The 22,694-nt window shown below is 32.9% G+C and overlaps 1 protein-coding gene across 12 annotated transcripts in view; it reads left to right on the top strand.

Annotated features, from left to right (window-relative positions):
• The window catches only part of LOC110255835 (uncharacterized), a 1,104,139-nt gene that overhangs the window by 9,266 nt on the left and 1,072,179 nt on the right, over positions 1–22,694 (top strand). The window lies entirely within an intron of this gene.

The following is a 22,694-nucleotide window of genomic DNA, read 5'->3' as shown; positions in this document are numbered from 1 at the left end:
GAGTGTTAAAAAGCTGTTACAGTGATCTCCATCTAACTGTAAGACTCTTGTGCTGGGTTAGGTTGGTCATAGGATGGGTTAGATTGACAGTTGGCCTTCTGCCAATCTCAAGAAAATTTCTGTATAATGAACTACATTGTAAAACACCACAAAATCCCCAACCCAGTGGCATATCCATTAATTTAGTCCTGAGATACCAAAGATTTAAAAAAGAAATAAGATCCTAGGAGTTCCTGTCGTGGTTCAGTGGTTACTGAATCCGACTAGGAACCATGAGATTGTAGGTTCAGTCTCTGGCCTTGCTTAGTGGGTTAAGGATCCGGTGTTGCCATGAGCTGTGGTGTAGGTGGCAGACACAGATCAGATCCCGCGTTGCTGTGACACTGGCGTAGGCCGGCGGCTACAGCTCTGATTTGATCCCTAGCCTGGGACCTCCATATGCCGTGGGAGCGGCCCAAGAAAAGGCCAAAAAAAAAAAAGGAAAAAAGGAAATAAGATCCTAAAGTTTCAAAGAATTGAATGTGCATTTGCTTATTTTATGTCTAAGAATTATAGTCCTATAAGCTATAAACATCTGTAAATATGGTAAAATCTTATTAAGAAAATCCAGGATTACAGTGGCCATTATGAGAATATTCCAGTTAGGTGAACTCATTCATTTGAGAAATTGAATTGAAAGTAACAATTCCCAAATTAAACAAATGCCATACCTATTTTAATTTATTACCCGCAAAAAGCTATTTAATTTATTTAATACCTGCAAAAAGCTAATAAAAAAATTAGAGATACTAAAGGTACCTAAAACAAAAGATTATAAAACTAGCTTGACTCTTACTACTCCCCTCTATTCTCTTTTGCTTGAGTATTCATTCTTCTAATTCTTTATCTGAATTACATTTCCACTCTGAAGAGATCACAGGACCATAAACAAAAAAAGTTCACCAGGTTAGCGGTTTTTCAACCAATTTTATACTTCTAGATTCCAAATCTTTCATATTACTAATCACAAGTTTTAAAAAGTCAACTCATTAATGGAAAAAATGGAAAAAAGACCTTTTTTTTTCTGTAGGTAAATTCAATTTCTCTACAAAAGAAATCTTTTTATTCCTCAGAGAAATTTATATGTTCCAAAACTTTCATACTCCTTTTCTTCTCAAATTGTTAGTTTCAGAGGGTTTGGATTAAATGATAGAAGGTCTTATTAAATTATAGTCATATGTGAGACTATGAGAAAGCTCAAAAATGATTCTCAGATCTCAGCACCCTAATGTGATAGAAAAACCATGCACAAGTCAAGGGGTTTCAGAGGTCAAGCAAGAGACAGAGAGCAACAGACATCCTTGCTATGAATGGTGTCAATTTTACATATTGTGATTACCATGATTTAGTTATATAACACCAATGTTTCAACAACACAGTTCAAACTTCCATTACAGAATATCAACTAATTGCACAAAATATGCACTTTTTTGGTAACTCTTCAATCTACAAATCACTGTATAAATAATGCATGTGCTTTCAAATCTACAATGTCTTACCACTTTCTTCAGCCTGTTGATTATCCACTATGCACCTCTTACTCAGTTAATACACAGAAGCAAGCATGTAGTTTTATTACCTCAGTGTCTTCTATTGATAAAATCATGTGTTATTTTATAAAAATGGATAAATGGAAAGGGAATTGATCAACAAAGATAAAAATGTGGCAGTGTAACAAAATGTTAAAATGCTAGTAGTGAAATTGCAATGAATGGAGATATTGAAGAAAGAGCTGGCCATGGGAACAGTTGGCATGCCATCCTCTGAGCAACATCTAATGTGCAGCCAGTGAAACTGATTAAGGTGAACTTATTGACAAAAATAAGGAAAACGATTCTGACAGAATGGATGAAGATGTCTTAGAAGTGATGCCAGCAAAACTTAATATTAAGAAAATTCCTTTGATAGTTTATGCTATTGAAAGAACAATGGATAAAATCTTGGAAGCTGATCCAAATTCAGAAAGAGTATGGCAGTACACTAATGCATAGAAAAGATGCTCACTCAGTATGGTAAAATATATGTCAAGAAAAAGACAAGCACCGTTCAGACTTCTTAAAGGTTCATATAAAGAAATGGGACATCAGATTATCCATATTTATAATTTCTTAAATTACATTGTATTTGTGATATAAGAAATATAAATATTTGATCTCTGTCTCTTGTGTTATTTATAATAAGCTGCTTTTGAGAGTTATCTGAGTTCATGAAGTAACTTAAAGATAGCCTAAAGATGAGGCCGGTAACCAGAAAGGTAATTCGAGGGGTAGATCCATAAGCCTCACTCTTTGACCTCCAGGAATAGGAGAGGAGGCTGGAGATTGACATCGATAAACATTCTGGACTGACTGAGATTCGGAGAGCTGCCAGATTGGTCGATAAATTAAAGTACTACCCCTATACCTGGCCTTATGCATCTCTTCATTTAGGTGTTGCTGAATTGTATCCTTTATAAGATAATGATAAATGTTTTCTGTGAATCATTCTAGCAAGTTATCAAATCTGAGGAAGTGGTTGTGAGAACCCCTGAATTTATAGCCAGTCAGTCAAAATATGGTGGCCCCTGGGAATTGGAATCTGATGTAGGGCGGTTTAGGGGGTCAAATCTTTACCCCGTGGAATCTGTGCTAACTCCACATATTGCCAGAATTGAATTCAATCATTGGTTATCCCAATGTTGTCAGAGAATTGGAGAGTTAGCATGAAAAACTCATTATTTAGTGTCAGGAGTGGTATTAAGAAAAAAGTCACCTTATTATTAAGTAATCATTAGCTTTACTTTTTTTTCATTTCATTGTAAATGTGTAATGGACATTAAAAGAGTTTTTAATGTTTTGAGGAATGTCTTGAAGGTTATTGAGCAATCATAATTTTTCTCCAGTGATTATTAATATAACTTTGTCTTGTTTCTGCTTGCATAGTCATATTCTGGCACTACCATGCAAAGTGAGGACAACCTGTATAAAGTTTACTTAGGTTTCTTTCATCTGTTTGTTGTCGTCCTTTTGTAGCAAGGCAAGAAGCCTTAGGCCAAGTGTGACTTAGACCAAAAGAGAGTATCCAAAGAAGAAACAAAAGTAAAAGCTGAAGCTTCTTAGACATTACTCAGTGTTTTATTTTTCTAGATATAATGGAGAAAGAGGAAGGAAAATGTTATTCCAGTCTTATGCTGAGAAGTTTAAAGCTTCTCAGGCCCTGAAGTCTGGTTTTATTCTAAGTTTCCATTTTGGTCTTGCGAGACCTAGAATTCAGTTTATAAGTGAGTAGCTGAACAATACAAATGTTCCTTCTAAAACTGTTAATTACCAAATAAAAACTAATTGCATGTAATCAGAGGCACGAACTCAGTGTCCTATCAGATAATTATTTTGTTAGGCTTGGTTATCATATTTTGCTAAAATAGTTTGAGATCTAATAAAAATACTTATTGAGTTTTAGCCAAATCTATTATTATCAACAGACAGCTTGAGATATCTTCATAGGGGGTGGGGGTAGGTCTTCCAGAAATTGCATAAAATTACTGTCATCTAAATAGATTAATATGCTTAAATATCTACTACTCCATTAACTACTGAAAAGCCGCAGTACTCTAGAAAATGTGGATATGTTTAAACTCATAAGAATTCACATATAATAAAATAAAGATATTATTTTCAGTTCTTATACAACAATTAGCATTTCATATGTTTCCGAGACATAATCAAATAGTCAGCTCTCTTCAGAGGACAATAATAGAATTCGGAGTCTTTTGACATACCCTATTCAATGTCTGGTATAAAATAATAAGATAAAATAAGTAATAAAATAAAATAGAGCTAAATAAAATAAATAATTATACACGAAAAGGAACATGAAACATGGCCCCATCAAAGGGAAAAGATGGCAGAAGGGAAAACCTGCAATGACTCGGATAATGAAATTAGCATAAAATGCATGAAGCCAATTATAATAATTTTCTTAATGTAGAAGAAAATATGGTCATAAGGAAAGAATAGATTGGGAATCTCGGAAAAATAAGCACTTAGAAAATTAACATTTTATACATGAATATAATATGTGAAATAAAAATTATAAAAAATTATTCTAAGTCCCTCCAGTTATGTATATGATAGAAGATAAAGCCAATAAACTTAAAGATAGATAAAGTTATTGCGCTAAAGACCAGAAAGAAAAAATTGATAAAAAATTTTAAAAGTCTTGTTTTTCATCAGGCAGTATCAACCCATCTAAAGTACATGTAATTTGAATAACATAAAGAAAAGAGAGAAAATGCAGCAGAAAAAGTATTTGAAATAATAATGATGCACAACTTTCCAAATTGCTTAATAAAAGCTTACTGATCCCAGAAGCTCAGTGGACCTCAAGCAAAATACATACAAAGAAAACCATGTCTAAGCACAACATAGTAAAATTGCTCAAAACTTAAAAAAAAGAAAAAAGTAAATCTTAAAATGCTTAGATGAATAAAACAGATGATATATTCAAAAAACCCCCCAAAATATGAATATTTTCTGACCTCTCATCAGAAGCAATGGAGACAAGAAATCAACTGAAAATGGCTTTAAAGCACTAAAATGAAATATATATACATATTTAAGAATAGCAGGAGCAAGGCTGTTTTAAAGCTTAACCTATCATGCCATCTTTCATGCCAACTGAGGCAGCTGGAGATGATAGCAAAAGTTCTGTAAGTTATTTGGAATGGTTTTACTTGCTGTAATGGAACTTTAGTCCTCTTGAAGTGATTTACTTTATGTCAGATTCCCATGGGAATATTTCAAAGAGGCATTGACGCTATGAGGGCTCTTATTGCTCTAGAATGGAATTCAAATATTAATGAATATTAACCATCACAGAATGATAAAGTAACCCCAAGAAAGCTAGCTGAATTCTTGCAGTCAATCCACCCCTTAAGAACAATCCTATCTCTTTTAGTGAAACAGGGTGAAAAAAATTGAGGAGATGTAATCTATAATCTTGATAATGGGATATTGGATAGCCCATCTTTATTGCATACCTCAACAAAGATTGCCTATCTGGGAGCCAGTCCTACATCTTCAGAGGGCTCAAAATTTTTCTCAGCTAGAAAGCAATGTGGCTATGGCCTGCTGAGTGAAGGAGTTCCCATGCCTTGAACAGACTGACCTCACTGCATGATACAGAGTATTGGGTAGACTAAAGATATTACAAGATAGTCTTGTTGATCTTTGAGCTTCTTCTGTAGAACTCATAAGTGAATAAAAAACCAAAGTCTTGTTTAATGGCATGAAAAAGTTCTCTCCCTTTATGCTTCCCGATTCCTTCCTCCCTCTGTATCTATGTAACCTTCCATCATTTTTATCCTCATCATTCTGCTTCTTGGGTAATCCTTTGGAACTAGCTCTTCTTGAATAGATGCTAAATGGAGTAAATTAAATTTCTCTGTTCATTTCATGAACATGGGATTCAAACTTAGTCCCTCAGACTCTGCCTTTTGGTATTTATTCATGAGGAATAATATAAATTGTTATTCTGTTTATCCTGAAAACTGTTCAAGGATGTTTTTATTAATTCTTAATAATTAGATCAAATCTTAGATTTCATGTTCTCATTCCAATTCTAAGACTTGAATATTCAGTTTTACTTCGCAATCTCTAGTCTTTTTTTGGTTATTTCTGTGGCTTCTAAAATTAGTCAGAGTTGCTTATAATCAAAGTTCTGAAACAAAATTCTTACCATCATTTTTTTTCAAAAAACCCCTTTTATTTAGTGATACAACTTAGAGTACAATGATCTGCTAACATATAATTGTCTTAATTATTCACAATTACTAATTCTATATTATATTTATATTATGTTTCATGAAAACACCAATTTGCCAAAATTATAATTTGAATAAAATTCCATTCCTTACATTCATTATTTCATCCTTTTCTATAAGAATATTACATCATCAAGAAGGTTAAGTTAAATTCTCAATAAAAGATGATTCATTCAATATAAACGCTTTAAGAAAAGCATTAAAATTAACTTTGAAACAGCAGTGTGTTACAAGTATGTCATCATCCCGGTGGTACAAAGGAGATACGCAATGTACATTTGGAATTAGAAAGCCATACTAATAATAGTTATGACTGACTAATAACTAAATCATCACTTACTATGTAACATTAGTCATTGAAATTAGAGTCTCAAAATTCTCAGCTACTAAGTGGGTAATTATAAGACTTAACTCTTGGAATTTTCTGGCAGCCAAGAAGGTTAAGGATCTGGCAGATTCACTGCTGTGATGTGGGTTCAATCCCTGGCCCATGGGTGTGGCCAAAATAAGACTTGCCCTTGCAGGATTATCATATGAATTTTGTGAACATTAAAAAAGTATATAAAGAGCACTTACTTTTATGCCTCAGTAATTTAGAATAGATACTATATGTTGACTGCTTTTATAGACAATGTGATTGATGTCAACTTTATCATAGCAAAATATACATGGAAATGCAAATACCATATGTGGTTTAGGCTATAAAATGAAAGTGAACAGAAAATTGCTGACCAAATGTAGTTGCCTCATGATCTACTTAATTTGCACCACTCTTAATATATAACATTAATTATGGATCTTAATATTTCTCACTTTTTACTAATCTTGGGAAAATGTGATATGATTAAATATACTCTCCTCACTAACTTTTCCTCTGGCTCCAGAGAAAGTATGGTAGCAACTTTGGGTATGCATATGGTGAAATGCTGATTATGAAAACCATATGACTCCTAACATTAGACACTTGGTTGCTATAGAAACTTTAGTCATAGAGGGTATGGAGACTCTTCTGAAAAAAAGAATGTTGGGATCTATTTAAAGTAGAAAGAGTATTTTTGTTCTTATTTTGATTTACTTTTGTTATTTTTAAAAATATTTGAACTATAGAAGAAAGTCAGTTTCCTCATTAACACAATATAATACATTAACATTGATTTAAAGTCTGACTGCTATCACTCTAAGATAATCACATCAAAAGGAAAAGAATCTGAAAAAGAATGGATATGTTTATGTGTATAACTGATTCACTTGGCTGTACATCTGAAACTAACACAACATTGTAAATCAACTATACCCCAATAGAATTTTTTGAAAATAAAAAAAAGTGTTATAATTTTCAAGGAACATAGATTTATTTTTAAATAAGTTGTGTTTTATTATGAATATTTAAATTTGTTTTAATTGATGAAATGTAATTGAGCATATATTTTATGAAGCCTAGTTTATTCTGTTTACTTTATAGAAATACTTATTAAACACATTATAAAATATTTCACAATGAATTTTGTTTGATATATCAGCTTTTGGTTTTATATGATAGCATTTGTACTTAGTATAACCATACCTTATTACCTTCATTCTAAAAACAGCGCATATTAGCAGAAGGATTAAGTAATTTTCAGAAGGCAAGAAGGAGGTCAGTGTCAGCAATTGAATTAGAGTTAAGTATGCTTTGATTCCCAAGACTGGCTTGAGATGATTAAAAATGCTTTTTCATTCTGACTTCAATAATTAGTTAGGTCTTTTCATTGAAACTTTAGAAGCTGATGTTCTACTCATTTTAAGAAATATTAATAATTCACTAAATATTCAGTACCCCAAATGGGAATTTTGAAAGATATCATTTTTACCTGTTTAGATATTTTTATAATGTATTCTTTTGACTTTTCACTTATTCGTCAACGAATCTTATATCCATCATCAAAATATTGTCTGAATAATTTCACTTCCCTCTTCTTCATGTTAACATCTTCACCCTAGCTACACGCATCACTTACATATGACCTAACCACCACTTTTGCCCCATTTAACAACCAGAATGGGTTTTTCAAAAATTGTATAAGGTCCTAGCATTTTAGAGCTTGAAACACTAGTTCTTCCTACTGCAATTTGAATACTTTCACCTCAGGATTTTTGCACTTGTTTCCTCTTTAAATTCAACTTCTTCAGACTTAGTTGATGGTTCTTTATTAACCCAGTGGCACCCTGAAATGCTGTCTATCTGGAGAGACTCTCCACATTCACTCAGTATCGTTAGCTTGCTTATTCACTTCCAACCCGTGATCTTTCTTTATTTTCCTCCTAATGTTTATCACAACATGAAATACCTTTGTCTTTATTTCCTTGTTGATCTGTGTGCCCTCATTCACACAGCAGAGCCAGAAATCAGGAATTACAGCTATATCCTCCACTTCCGCATGTCTCCCATATATAGATGAGTTTCTGGGAGACATTATTATCAAATAAATATTTTGATGAAAGTAATAGATATAATCTATGAAACACTGGGAAAAAATATATATGTTGTCCGCAGAAAAGTGTCTTTTATTATGAGTACTAATCTCATTTTTATTTATATTATACCATCCTTCATTACCTACCTTTTAAAAAATTTAATGTTCCTTTTGAGAGAAAGGAGAGAGAAAAAAATTGGGAGATAAACAAAATGAAGCCATGGGAAAAATAAATTGATATATAAATTTGAACTTATTTTTAAAATAAAATACCAAATCTACTAATCAAGTGTACTTAAATAATGAAAAAGGTAATTTACATCTACAACTCTGCTGTGGAAGCCACATTTATATTCTAAATGCTACTTTTAAACTTGATATAAGTTTATATCAAATTTCAATAATAAGCATTTTAGAGAGTAATTTTGAAATATTATGAGGTTAAAGTTTATTTTTTACTTCATAAGATATAAATTTAGTATGGTAGTGTTTCTGCATAGGTAATCTCAGAATTGTCTTTGTTCATCATACATTACCTAAGGACTATTTAAAAACCCACTGTGGTTCTGTTTTTTTTTTTTTTTTTTTTTTTTTTTTTGTCTTTTGTCTTTTGTCTTTTAAGGCCACACCCAAGGCATATAGAGGTTCCCAGGCTAGGTGTCAAATTGGAGCCTTAGCTGCTGGCCTACACCACAGCCACAGCAATATGGGATCTGAGCCGCCTCTGAACCTGCAGCACAGCTCACAGCAACACCAGGTCCTTAACCCACTGAGCGAGGCCAGGGATAGAACCCCAGTCCTCATGGATACTAGTCAGGCTAGTTAACCACTGAGCCACAACGGGAACTCCCTAAGGGGGTTTTAAAATAAAATGCTATTTTAGCAACTATATTGTTCCTTCTAAATGTTTCTTCTTCCTCTAAATTCTTTCATAAATATTTTTAAATTTGGTCATCCTGCTGGATATTTGAATATCTATTTATATTTCCAGTTTTGTATCAAGTGAATCTATCATAAAGACTGATAGTTTCCAACTTGAGAAATTAAATTTCTGCACCCATGAAACTGCAGACAAATTTATGTTGTTTGTCTTTTCAGTCACAAAAATAACTGATTGCTTGGGGGAAAATAAATAAAAGGGAACCTTTATTGTATATTATGTCTTCAAGGTATTATTTTAATTCCTATAAACTTGAAATTTATTACTCATTATAGTGATAAAATTATGTTTTAGATGTTAAATAATTTGTCCAAGACTGAAATTTAAATTCATGTTATTTTTCCCCCAAAGCCTCTGTTTAACTCAGAGCTGCCTGGCTTTTCTTCATTAATGCAATCACAAAAAGAAGTCATTTATGAAATTCCTAGTAAGAAAATGGTAATACATGAGCTTTTAGTAATTAGTTAGAAGAGATTACTACTTCATCTCCAGAAAAGAGATAGCAAAATCTCTACCAGCTCCCACACTTAGTCCTTTCTGAAACAGTGCTAGATCTAAAAATTTTGAGATCCTATAAAAAGATTGCACAAATGTTAGGAATTGGTTGACCAGATAAATACATTTAAAAAAAAATTAGAAACTGATTTTGAAACTGTTTTTACCCTTTTATATTTCTCATATACCAGAAGCATATGAGAGCTTCAGTTGCACTATATCCTCACCAATATTTGGTATTTGAAGTCTTTTTATTTTTGCCATGCTAATGATTATGTGATATCACTTTATCTGCATTTTAATTTGCATTTTCATGATGATAAATAATGTTGGACAGTTTTACATCTATTCATTACAATTACTGTATCTTCTGTAAAGTGTTGGTTTAAATCTTTTGCCCATTATGTGTATGAGATTATCTTTTTATTGAGTTGTAGTACTTTATTTATACTGGATACAAGTTTCATATATCTGTGACTTGCAGTTTGCATTTTCTTACAAAATATTTTTCTTTTTTTGTCTTTTTTTTTTTTTTTTTTTTTTTTTTGCCTTTTCTAAGGCCGCTCCTGCGGCATATGGAGGTTCCCAGGCTAGGGGTCTAATTGGAGCTGTAGCCACTGGCCTACACCACAGCCACAGCAACGCAGGGTCCGAGTCACATCTGCAACCTACACCACAGCTCACAGCAATGCCAGATCCTCAACCCACTGAGCAAGGCCAGGGATCGAACCCGCATTCTCATGGTTCCTAGTCAGATTCATTAACCACTGTGCCATGATGGGAACTCCCCAAAAATATTTTTAGTTTGATGAATTCAAATCTATGATTTGTATTTACTTATTTATAGTTTTTGTTTCTTTTCTAAGAACCAGTTTCCTAGTATAAGCTCATAATGTATTTACCTGTGGTAATTTTAGTGTTAGCACTTCATTTCTAAGTTTAGAAGACCTTTTTTTTTTTTCAAGATGGGGAAGGAAAAGAGTTGGGCAGGAAACTATGAGAGCCAAGTAAGGTTAGATGTTCTACCCACAGGGGACTTCAACTTTTGGATTCAGCCCTCAGGAAATATATATTTATTTATTTTCTTTTTAACTTTGACCACTTTCACATTTCTCCCACTTCTTACCCCTCACCTCTGACTGCCATCAGTCACTTCTCTGTATCTATGAACTTGTTATTATTTTTCAAAATTTAGATTTCACATAGAAGAGAGGTCATAGAGCATTTGTCTTTCTTTATCTGACTTCATTAATTTACAATAATGTCCTCAAGATTTATCCATATTGTTCAAATTGTAAGATTTCATTCTTTTTATTTTTATGGCTGAATATTATCCCTATTGTGTGTGGATAAATCCCGCATCTTTATCTGTTGATCAATTGATAGACACTTAGGTTTTTTCAGTGTCTTGGCTATTATAAATAATGCTCCAGTGGGTAATGGGGTATGTGCATCTTTTTGAGTTAATGTTTTTGTTTTCTTCAAATAAAAATATAACAGTGGAATTTCTAGATCATATGGTAGTTCTATTTTATTATTATTATTTTTTTGAGAAACCTCCCCATACTGTTTTCCATAGTGGCTGCACCAATTTACATTCCCATGAACAGAGCATAGCATTTCCTTTTCTCATAATTTAGTAATAAGAAAAGAAATATACACTTAGGAAAGTTCTAATAAAGTACATGCAGAGAAAATATATTTGTATAAAATAACAGTAAAATAACTAGAAATTAAAATATTAAGGTATTTATATATTAAAGATGAAATATAGGACTATAACTTATGCCTTTACCCCTCAGTAAGACATGGGTTTATTATGCTAACTTTGGAATTATATTGCTTTATATTTCACTTCTGTTATAATCTAAAAGTAATGATTTTTATCTATTAATTATTTTCTTAAAATACCATTTTATGACCTAATTCAATTTGATGTTTAAATATAAAAAGAAGTACTCTAGAAATTGTAAAGATTAAAAAATCATTCCCTTCATATTTATTTAGTCATTTGGTTTGACAATGTTATTAAACATGTAATTAATACCAGTTTCAAGATTAAATAAGAAATTTAAATGAATGATCTTTTCTTTATATAATGGAAGAAAAACTAAACATTTACCTTCATTGTAATGTTTATATCACAGTTTTCTCTAAATACAAAATCGAATACAAATAGACAGTGGAATGAGCACAGATTCTCTGACACAGTTTCATTAATATGATGCAGAATGAGATCACATTTTAACTGGTTGAATGCTAGGATGTAAAATAGAGCTAAAAGGTGTAATACTGGTTTTGGATTAGGAATTAAATATGTTGCATAATAAAACCAGGCACATGACAATTTTTTTTTAATTCGTATCATAGATAAACAAGAATTGATAATAGGATTAATGAAATATAATTATGATTTATAGTGAAAAAAAGCAAATATTAGAGGTGAGAGTACTATGTAGACTCAATGGAAGAAATATAAAGTACCTTTAAACAATCTAAATTATTTAAATGCCTTTTAAAAAACAGTAAAGTTTTGAGTTAAAGAATGAAAAATCAATAATATTCTTAACAGAGTACAAAAATCATGAGAATGTGTGTGATTAGCACAAATGACTATATATGTCATATAGAAATATTTTTCCATGTATTCATTCATTCACCAAATATTTGTTGTAAACTGAAAATGAATTAGAACTAGTGATGTATGTTGGGGGCATGAAGGAATAAAGCAAACACTTTCGGACTGCTTGGCAGTGAAGAAATTAAGTAATAACAAACAAAAATGGAAAGATCAGAGATTTTAGATGGGCTACAAAGGAAATATACTGAGCATGGTAGTGCAGAAAGAATAAGAAGAAAAATATGCCTTTTAAAATACCATGGAGGTCTACAAACAATGAATGCTGGAGAGGATGTGGAGAAAAAGGAACCTTCCTATGCCGTTGGTGGGAATATAAATTGGTACAGCCATTATGGAGGATAGTATGGAGGCTCCTTAAAAACCTGAATATAGAGCTACTATATGATGCTGCAATCCTACTCCCAGGCATATATCAAGAGAAAACCATAATTCAAAAAGATACATGCACCCTGATATTCATTGCAGCTCTATTTATAATAGCCAAGACATGGAAGCAACCTAGATGTCCATTAACAGAAGAATAGATAAAGATGTGGTACATATATACAATGGAATATTATTCAGCCGTAAAAAAGAATTAAATAATACCATTTGTAACAATACAGATGGAACTAGAGATTACCATACTAAGTAAAGTTAAGTTAGATAGAGAAAAATATCATATGATATCACTTGTATGTGGAGTCTAATAAAAATTATACAAAAGTCTTATTTATAAGACAGACAGACTCACAGATTTCAAAACCAATCTTATGATTAAGATAGGTGAAATCATGGTGGGGACAGAAGAATTGGGAAGGTGGAAATAACATACACAATTCTGTATAAACTAGGTGATTAATGAGAATCTACTGTATAGCACAGGAATATCTACTCAATAGTTTCTAATAAACTATATGGGAAAAAAGAATGGATACATTTATATATATGACTGATTCCCTTTGCTAGATACCTGAAACTAATACAACATTGTAAGTCAACTAACTATTTTCCAATAAAATTAAAATTTATTTATTTATTTATTTTTTTTAGAGATGCACACACAGCATATGGCGGTTCCCAGGCTAGGGGTCGAATCAGAGCTGTAGCTGCCGGCCTACGCCACAGCCACAGCAATGCCAGATCTGAGCCGCATCTGAGACCTACACCACAGATGATGGCAATGCCAGATCCTTAACCCACCGAGCAAGGCCAGGGATTGAACCTGCAACCTCATGTTTCCTAGTCAGATTTGTTTCCACTGCACCACGACAGGAACTCCATAAAATTAAAATTTTAAAAATAGTAAATAAATAAAATAAAATACCTTGGAGGCATTCCCTGGTGGCCTAGAAGGTTAAGAATCCAGTGTTGTCACTGCTGTGGCTTGGATCCCTGCTGTGTCACAGGTTTGATCAAAAAAAAAAAAAAAAAAAAACAAACTATGGAATCACTGTATCCTTTGATTGTTGCTCTAGTCATTCTTTTGCACCAAATTCTTATATATAAAAAAATAATAAATGATTGCTTTGACTTCTATTTTAATGAGGGATATAGCATAACATATATTGAAAGGTATGCTTTTTTCCCCTGATATTTTACTTTACAAAATATGCCATAACCCTGATATTTTATACTACAGCACCACCTTTTTCACTAAAACACTTAAATATATATTGTATTAATTAGTGTACCAACATAGTTTGGTCAACATATCATAGTGATTGCAAAACACACATTTTCATACTAATGACTTCAATTATTAAAGCAGAGAGTCATCAGCAAATAAACAAGATTGGTCATGTAACTACAAACTCAAATACCCTAATATGCAACTGGATTATGAAAGCAAGCAGCTGTACCAACAAGATAGGCAATCAAATTGACAATGTGTGTCTCTGAATTAATGGAGTATGTGTCACTTGACAAATTTAAGTAAATGCTGCAAGAGTGAAACAAGTTGATTTGGATTATCACATTTGTTCAGAGAACACAAAATTTAAATGAGATAATTATGCATCTACATTAGGCAGATTCATAGTTTTGTAGGTCACAGAGCATAAAAATTGATCTTAAGGAGTATAAAAAGCAAACTGTATTAAGTATAATTAAATTTAGCAAATAAAATTTATATTTAAAAATAATACAAGTTAAACAACAAATTACTGATATTTTAAAATTAACTATTAGAATGTATTAAAAATATTTGCTATTCAGTTAACAGAAAATCACCTATATTTTACTCAGTTAAAAAGTAAAAAAAAAAAAACTTACTTTAAATAATTTTAGGCTTTCAGAAATATGACTGACAATGAAACATAAAGAGAATTACGTGGTTCTTATGGTTCTTATCTTTACTTCTAGTCGGTTAGTTCAAAAAACACTACTATCTCTTACCTGTTATGCATAGCTTTCAAACTCATCTTTTGACCTCCATGTTTTTCTTCTCTCCAGTAAATATTTTATCATTTTATAAAAATTATCTGAAACACAAGATATGTAATTTTCCTGACTTTTTCTTTCTTCATTTTTTTTTTTGTTTTGGTTTTTTTTTTGTTGTTGTTGTTGTTTTGTCTTTTCTAGGGCTACACCCACAGCATATGGAGGTTCCCAGGCTAGGAGTCTAATCAGAGCTGTAGCTGCTGGCCTGCACTACAGCCACAGCCACAGCCATGCCAGAGCCAAGCTGCGTCTGCGATCTACACCACGGCTTATGGGAACACCGGATCCTTAACCCACTGAGCAAGGCCAGGGATCGAACCCTCAACCTTGTGGCTCCTAGTCAGATTCGTTAACCGCTGAGCCACAATGGAAACTCCCCTGAAAGATTTTTTAATGTTTTCCCAGTACGAAGTCATTCTTTTTCATCCTTTTCATAATCTTTGGAAAAAAGTCACTATGCACAGCTAACACAGGGGTGTGGAGTTATGCCCCACCTCCTTGAGGAAGGATCTACTTAAATTTCTTAAGTTCTTCAGCACAGATTTGCCCATTCTCCCTGATTTACTTATTTCTTCAATCATTTATTTATATGAGTACAGACTTACAGATACTATCTTCATAGTTAGGATTAAAAATCCAATAATTATTTGTTTTGTTGCTTGTATTTATTTTTAAGTCTGGCCATTAGCTTGTGTTTCTTTTGGCTCATTTCTCCTTTTGGCATACCCCATTTGGGAGATGGTTTGTTTGTTTTCTTGTTTTTTGAGTATTTGTTTTCTTTGTCAATACAAGCTACTTCAGGCTTATCTTGTATACTTTCTCTCCCAGTCTAAGTATAAGCCTTGTCTCCAAGCAACCCGAGTCCTTTTATTGAATAATGGTATTAGAAACCAAGATCTGGGTTCTGTTCATGCTCATTACTATTAAGGTGTCTTTGCTTCTAGGCACTCAGTTGACAGAGCAAAGAAATATTTGGGGTATACCAAACTGTGTATATTTATACATTTATAAATACTTGTATATCCATGCATCAATAGCCATATTAAGATGACATAAGTTCATTCTTATGTCTCCAACTCTAAACTACTACCACTTGGTTGATTATTGCCTTCTTCACTTGCTTGTCTAGCATATCTCACTCCAAAAGTGAGAATTCTTGCTCCCAATTATGAGACATCATCATTTACTGATTTTTTTTAGTTTTAGGATACATGTATGGTGCGTTCTGAATTGTTAACCTGCACCCTCATAGAATCAACCATCTACTAAAGTACACCTCTTATGGGCAGTTACTTCCCCACTTACATCCAAAGTTACATGGATCAACACTCTCTCTCACCTCCATACCCTTGTATGTAAGTATGTTTCATACATTTAAAAACAGTTAAATTTTATTGTCATTTTATGAATTCTACCCCAGGATTTCCAAACTCTTAAATATATTTTTAAATATATATTTATATTCATTTTCTGTTCCTTTTAGTTCTGTTGGTTTTAATAAACTCAGTGTTATCTACCATTACAGTATCATACAGAATAGTTTCAACACCCTAAAAAAAAATCTTTGTACAAACATACGCATATTAAAAACATGTAATCTTTTAAAGAAAATGCAGCTTATAATCTCATACCATTAGACAATTTTTATTTTGCTATCTCATTTGTACTGGTAAATATACACTTTTTTCATATTTTCCTGCTTACCTCTCCATATAGTTATAGATTAAATATAATACAACTGGATTAAAATATATTTTAGGAAGATTTTGTTTAGTGATTATGACATGTTAATGAAAATTGTATTTTGATTTTATTTTTATGTCTTGTTTTATATTGAGCCATTTAAATTTCCCTTTGGCTTATAATGAAAATTGTTGGCATCATGGGTAAATTGCATGAACACAAGTCTAGGTACAGGAAAGCTGCCTCTAAACTGGTTCCATTAGTAATCAACTTGATGAATTTGTGAGTTTCATATTAGTATAATTTGGGGATAAAATACTGATTATGTTTAATGTAAAAAAGCTCATTTTTTTTCCTCTGAGGTATATTAAGCTATCATCTCATAGTATTATTTTTTTAAATTTTATGGCAATCTCTGTTAACCAGATTTTGGTTCTATTTATTTTATGTTTTTATGTATTTAATTGAATTTTTTGTTTTCTTCTTTTTTATGTTTTGTTGATTTTTTACTCTTATCTTAATTATTTCCCTTTTTAACTTGTTTTTATACTTGTTACTTGTTTGTGTTTACTTTGTTGTTATTTGTTATTTTATTTCGTTAAAGTGGAAAATAAGGTTATTCATTTGAGACCTTTTATTTTTCCAAATAAAGGCATTTAGTTCTATATATTTCCCAATAAGTGCTAATAAAATAGGAGCTCAAAATTTAGATACATTTTGTTTTCATTTTTATTCAAGTTCAAATTTATTTCAAATTCATTTTTTATTCTCTTCTTTGACAAATGGCATTTTAAACATGTTTTATTTAATTTGCACATAGTTGCCACATATAATTTTTATTATTAGATGAATAAAACTTTTACCTTTTTAATAAATTGACTCCTTATCACTTTAGAATTCTTTCCTCTTAACTCTATTTTTCCTGACATTAATACAGCTGCTCCATCATTCTTTAGATTATTGTTGGGCTTGCATAGCTATCTCCAACCTTTTATTTATAACCTATTTGAGTCTTTATTTTCAAAGTTCCTCTCTTTGAGGCATAATATAATGTAGTTGTGTCTTTATTAATCCAATTTGCAAACCTATCATTTCTAATTGGGTGTTTAAAGGATATTTGATTGATGTAGTTATGCCTCCTTCTGTCATGACCTGTTAATTTTTTTTAATCTATTCTTTTGTTTTCCTTTCTTCTTTTAGTAAGTTCTTTCTCTTTCTCTCTTTCTGTCTTTGCTTTGCTTTGCTTTTTACAGCCTCGCCTGTGGCATATGGAATTTTCCAGGCCAGGGATTGAATCACAGCTGCAGCTACAGCCTGTGCCACAGCCACAGCAACTACAGATTTGAACCACATCTGCAACCTATGCTGCACCTTATGGCGACACTGGGTCCTTAACCCACTGAGCAAGGCCAGGGATCCAACCGGCATCCTCACAGAGACAATGTCAGGTTATTAATCTGCTGAGCTACAGTGGGAACTCCTGGCTTCTTTTAACCTAATACATTTTTATTATTTCATTTGGGGGGAGTTTTATTAATCCAGCTATTTGCTGTGTGAGTTGTTGTATTCAGGTATACAGAATACAAGGCTTTAACTTATCACAATATACTATGACATTATACCACGTCGCATAATGTATAAAATCTGTGCAATAGCCTAATTTCATTTTTCCTCTGATGAGCCTTTATCTTATAGTTACGTTCACATACTTTAATTTCTACAGTTCTTAAATTATTTTTGTTTAAAGTTGAATATCTTTAAAAGAGATTTAATAAGAAAATTGGCGTTCCTGCCCTAGCACAGTGGATTAAGGATCTGACTGCGGTAGCTTGAGTCAGGAGGTGCAGGTTCTATACCCAGCCCAGAGCAGTAGGTTAAATGATCCGATGTTGCCACAGCTGTCGTGTAGCTGTGTCCATGAGAATGTGGGTCACAGCTGTTGCTGGGATTCAGTCCCTGGCCCAGGAACTTCCATATGCTGTAGGCACAACCATAAAAAAAAAAAAAAAAAAAAAGAAAAAAGAGAGAGAAAACATTATATAAATGCCCACACAGCTGACATTTCCAGTTTTCTTTATTTTGATAGATCCATCATTTCTTCTTTCTGAAGGGCTTGCTTTTATTATAATTTTTGTAATTCAGTTCTGCTGAAGATGAATTCTTAACTTTGCATTCCTCAATAGGCTATTACTTCTTCCTTTTTTTTTTTTTTTTGAGCACCCACACATGCAGCATATGAAGTTCCTGGGCTAAGGGTTAAATCAGAGCTTCAGCTGCACACCTACACCAGAGCTATGGCAACAGTGGATCCAAGCCACATTTGTGACCCATGCTGTAGCATGCAGCAATGCCAGATCCTTAACCCATTGAGCAGGTCAGGAATTGAACCCACATCCTCATGGACATTATGTCAGGTTCTTAGCCACTGAGCCACAGCAGGAACTCCACTTCTTTGTTTTTATTTATTTATTATGTATTTATGTATTTATTTATTTATTTTTTGGTCTTTTCTAGGGTCGCTCCCGTGGCATATGGAGGTTCCTAGGCTAGGGTTCTAATCAGAGCTGTAGCCACTGGCCTGTGCCAGAGCCACAGCAATGCAGGATCCGAGCCGTGTCTGCGATCTACACCACAGCTCACGGCAACGCTGGATCCTTAACCCACTGAGCAAGGCCAGGGATCGAACCCACAACCTCATGGTTCCTAGTCGGATTCGTTAACCACTGTGCCACAATAGGAACTCCCTCCACTTCTTTGTTTTTAAAGATATATTCTGTGGATATAGAATTCTGGATGGGCAGATTTTTTTTTAATTTTGTATGTCATTCCACTTTCCTCACATATATTATGGCTAATGAGAAGTCTTCTATACATTCTTTCTTCCTCCACATATAATGTGTCCTTTTGCAGGAGTTCTGTTAAGATTTTCTCTATTTCACTGCTTTTGGACAATTTGATTGATTACGTTGTGCCTTTTTGTAACTTTATGTGTCCTGTGCTTGGCATTGTTGTATTCTTGGATCTGTGGTTTTTATAGCCATCTCAAATACAGAAGTTTTTCAGGTTCAGTTTTTCCAGTGTATTTCTACTCTACTCCCTCCTTCAGAAACTAATATATGTTCTTTGTACAGCTTTAATTTGTCCCACATCTCAAGATGTCCTTTTAAATTTTCTATTCTTTTTTTAAAAAAATTAATAGCTTTTATTACTGTTTTCAAGTTCACTAATCTCTTCTTCCAAAATATCTGTTCAGTTTTTAATCCTATATGGTATGCTTTTCATCTCATTTATTTTGCTTCTCATTTCTGTTGAAATACATTTTAAGCCCAAGATGGAGCCAGTCCTCTCTGTGGTGCTGCTTTAGCAAACTAAAACCTAAATAATGTTTATGCCCCTGTAAATATTCTGCTTCACCAAAAACACAGTATATTCACTAAATCCCAAAATCCAAGCCAACTCTGGATTTTCTCACCCCAAACAAGGTTGTTATGTGGCCCAGTTACTTGCAGAAATTAACACTACTTTGGTTCTTGATATTAATATTTCTTAGGCAGGAACCAAGGCTGTGTTTAGTATTCCCCACTATTGAGAGAAGATACTTCTGAGAACTCTTTTCAGTTACTCATTTAAAAAAATAATTTAGTATGGCTGATTGGAACATGAATTATTCCCAATACTGCATATGTGCCATGTGCTCTTCTCTTTTTGAGTGATTTTCCTTTAACCTTGGATAATTTTATCTCATGCATGTGCCATTCATTATTCTGCTAAATATTTGTGGAGAAGTCTCTAAAATCTCTGTGCTTCTTTTTCCTCTTTGGAACTCTGTCCTAGGAAGCCTGTCTCTCTTGTTTCCATGGACTCTGAACTCTGTCCTCCCATCTCTAGATCTATCAGTATTTACTGAGGTTTTTTTCTCCTAGTTGCACAGTCTGGCAACTCTTTCAAGGCAGAAGCTAGAGCATTCATAGACTCAACTTGTTTCCTTCCTGTCTCCTGTGAATAACGCCTTTATTTTCCCCAGTATGGTGTGTAGAAAACCATAACAGGTACCTCCCCCATCTGAAAGTAGAATGTTTCTATGAACCCTTTTGTAGGCTGAAATAGCATAAAACAAAAAGGCAATTACCTTTTTTTGTAAAAGTGAAAATCCTCTTTAAATTTCTTTCAGTTTGCAAAAACAGGTAGTAATGTAATAAGTCTTTCATAAAAGTGGCATAAAGTGAATTTTTGAATAACATGGAATCCTATATTTTGTTAATTTTGCCTGTTTTTTTTTAATGTGTGTTACTATGTCTTGCCCCAAAGCAGAACTTCCATGTTATATTTTATTCACATTGGTATACCAGTGTGTCCTACCACTCTGCTTAAAATTCAGTGAAATAGGGAACTATATTCAATATCTTATAATAACGCATAATAGAAGAAAATCTGAAATATATATATATAACTAATCAATTTGCTGTACATATAAAACATCGTATATCAATTATGCTTCAATAAAATGTTTTAATTAAACAAATTAAAATCCGGAGTTTCTGTTGTGGCTTAGTGGTTAACGAATCTGACTAGGAACCATGAGGTTGCGGGTTCCATCCCTGGCCTTGCTCAGTGGTTTAAGGATCCAGCATTGCTGTGAGCTGTGGTGGAGGTTGCAGACACGGCTTGGATCCTGTGCTGCTGTGGCTCTGGTGAAGGCCGGCAGCTACAGCTCTGATTAGACCCCTAGCCTGGGATCCTCCATATGCCGCGGGTGCAGCCCTAGAAAATGCAAAAAAAAAAAAAAAAATTAAAATCCTAGAGAACACACAATGAGAATGTATTTAATGCCAGAGAACTATACAATGAAAAATGGTTAATATGGCAAATTTATGTTATGTATATTTTACCATAATAACAAGAATAACAGAAATGCGATAGGGAATTCTAGGGATGGATGATAGCAATGGTCATACAACAATGCAAATGTACCTAATTCCCCTGAATTGTACAGTTAAAATGGTTAAACTGGTAAATTTTATGATGTATATATATAATATAATATATAATATATAAAGTAAATGTACAAGTAAATAATAAATTATAAATAAATATTAGGTAAGTTTGTTGTGTGTGTGTATTTTACCACATTTAAAAACAAAACCAAAAAAAATTTCATTGGTTTAGGAAAGAGGATATACTAATTGACCAGTCATGCATGAGTGAAACTTAAGAGTGGTAGGCCATGAAGATGCAGGAGGACACAGTACATAGGATGAATGAGTGTTAAAGCAGGCTGGAAGGATGAAAGAGGCATTAAGTGTAGCTGAGCAAACAAGTCAATTCCTCTCTAAAACTCGAAACTTGGGGGGTTTGATTCTGAGCAAGTTATTTAACCTTTGTAAGTATTAGTTTTCTCAAGTGTAAAATTGGGATGAAAATAATGTTCAGCTCATAGAGTTGTTCAGAAGAATTATATGAGTTAACATGCAAAATGTCTGGCGTATTACATTTGCCCAGACATTGAAGTTCCTATTTATCTGCCATAAAGCTTATTGCGGCATGTGGGAAGAAATATCATTTAAGCCATTTTTGCTGAAGGGAGAACTTAAATTGAACATACTTTCACCCTTCAGTGTAAATTCTCAACAGAAAATTGCAAAAGTATATTTAGGGAGTAAATTAAAAAAATAAGGAAAAGAAAACTGCATTTCAAGTTTTATTTTGTAGAAACAAGGGAACCCTGCCTCTCAGCATGCAAAATTTATATGAATGCTTGAGGGATTTGGAACTGCATAGTGGGAAACTCACAACTTATTTCTCTGCCAATTTTAGTTAGATAATTTCAAACCAGTGCTGACATTTTCTCTCTTTAAGTGCTCCAGTGAAGCCAGTTACCGTCATTTCCCCAATATTTCTCATTTTCATTTTGTCACTTACTTTGCTAACTCCCCCTTTCCATACCACCATTCTACCGATTAGAGTTGATAACCAATTCCAGAATCTTATCTTTGAAGTACTCCTCCTGATTGACGTCCCATATAAAAAGTACTGTATTTTCATGCATATTATGCAAGGGGTACAGTAATCCATCCAGTAAGCGAAACAAAATGGTAATTATTAGATTGAGAATGTCTAAATGAACTAACACCAGCATGCATAGGATTCTTTTTAGCCGCAATAGTTATATTTAATAGAGTAGTTTACTATGGAAGTCAAGATAACTATACTTTGAAGAGAATT

This window comes from Sus scrofa, chromosome 11, assembly GCF_054392235.1.
Source record: "Sus scrofa isolate SSC_HxYL_T2T_F1_AM1 chromosome 11, Sscrofa_HxYL_maternal_Yorkshire_Landrace_v2.0, whole genome shotgun sequence".
NCBI classification, from domain to species: domain Eukaryota; kingdom Metazoa; phylum Chordata; class Mammalia; order Artiodactyla; family Suidae; genus Sus; species Sus scrofa.
The sequence above is the reverse complement of the archived record's forward strand: the minus strand, read 5'-3'. Positions and strand labels throughout refer to the sequence as shown.